The following is a 1547-nucleotide window of genomic DNA, read 5'->3' as shown; positions in this document are numbered from 1 at the left end:
GTCCATGGTATATTCAATACTCTTCTCCAGCACCACAACTCAAAGGCATCAATTCTCCTTCTATCATCCCTAGTCATTGTCCAGCTTTCTGATGCGTAGCAAGTAAATATGAAGATCATGGCCTGGATCAGGCACACCTTAGTCTCCAGATTGACACTGTTGCTCTTCATTACTTTTAGAGAGGTCCCTGACAGCAGACTTTCCCAATGCAAATCATGTCTTGATTTCCCAGCTGCTGGTACTAAGAGTGTTGGTTGTGGAGCCAAGCAAATTAAAGCTATTAACAATCTCAATCTCTTTACCATCTATTGTGATGCTACCAATTGGCCCAGTGGTGAAAATCTGTTTTCTTGATGTTGAGTTTCAATCCATATTGAAGACTACAGTCCTTGACCCTCTGCTGCGAGCACTTCCGGTCCTCCTCAGTGTCAGCAAGCAAGGTTGTGTCATCTGCATAACACAGATTGTTGATGAGTCTTCTTTCAATCCTGATGCCCGCATTCCTCCTTATAGAGCCCAGCCTGGGGATGATCTGTTCTGCATATCTATTGAAAAGGTATGGAGATAGTGCATATCCCTGGTGTACAACCTTCCTGATTTTGAACCATTCAGTGTTTCCTTGTTCTGTTCTGAAGACTGCTCCCTTTTCAAAGTATAGGCTTTGCATATGCACAATCAAGATTTCTGAGATTCCCATTCTTCTCAGAGTCAGCCATTTTTTTCTGATCGAAATAGTTAAATGCCTTTACATGAACAATGAAACACAGACATTCCTCTGCTTTCAGCCAAAATTCATCTAACATTAACTATAATAGTACTACGGTCTCTTCTAAACCCAGTCTGCACTTCAGGCAGTTCTCTGTTGATGTGCTTGCTGTTCCAGTCATTTTTTGATAATTTTCAGCAGAATCTTGCTTGTATGTGATATTAATGATATTGTTCAATAATTTCTGCACTATGTTGGGTCATCTTTCTTTGGAATGGGAACAAATATGGATCTCTTCAAGTCAGTTGGCCAGGTGGTTGTCCTCCAGATTTCTTGGCACAACTGAGTGAGCACATCTAGGTTTCTTGAAATACGTTAGTTGGTAAACCATCAATTTCTAGGATTTTGTTTTTTTGCCAATTCTTTCAGAGCAGCTTGAACTTCATCACCATTGGCTCTTTCTCATATGTTGTTTCATGAAATTCTTGTGTGTCAAAATTTTCATTTTATAAGGGTTTCTTTACAAAATTGTATACATTGTTTTCACACCAGATCCTTCCCATTTCTTTTACCCATCCCTCCTTTCACCCATCAAATTGTGTCCCTATGATTAACCATCTCCTCTGCAGTTAATTTTAAAAATTGTAAATATTTGTTCTCATTTCACATTCATTACTCAGAGATCAAAGACTTTCTCTTTTGCATTTATAATTTATCTAGAAATTAGCTTCTCATTTCTTCTTAGTCATAAAGATTTCTTCTAAAAGTATTATATTTTAGGGCATTATTTTTATCGTAGGAGTATGCAATGAGGGTTGCAGAGTAGATTATATTTGGGGGT

Source organism: Elephantulus edwardii, unplaced genomic scaffold (assembly GCF_000299155.1).
Source record: "Elephantulus edwardii isolate Elephantulus edwardi_28Jun2011 unplaced genomic scaffold, EleEdw1.0 scaffold00287, whole genome shotgun sequence".
In the NCBI taxonomy this organism is placed as follows: domain Eukaryota; kingdom Metazoa; phylum Chordata; class Mammalia; order Macroscelidea; family Macroscelididae; genus Elephantulus; species Elephantulus edwardii.
Note: the sequence above shows the minus strand (reverse complement) of the source record.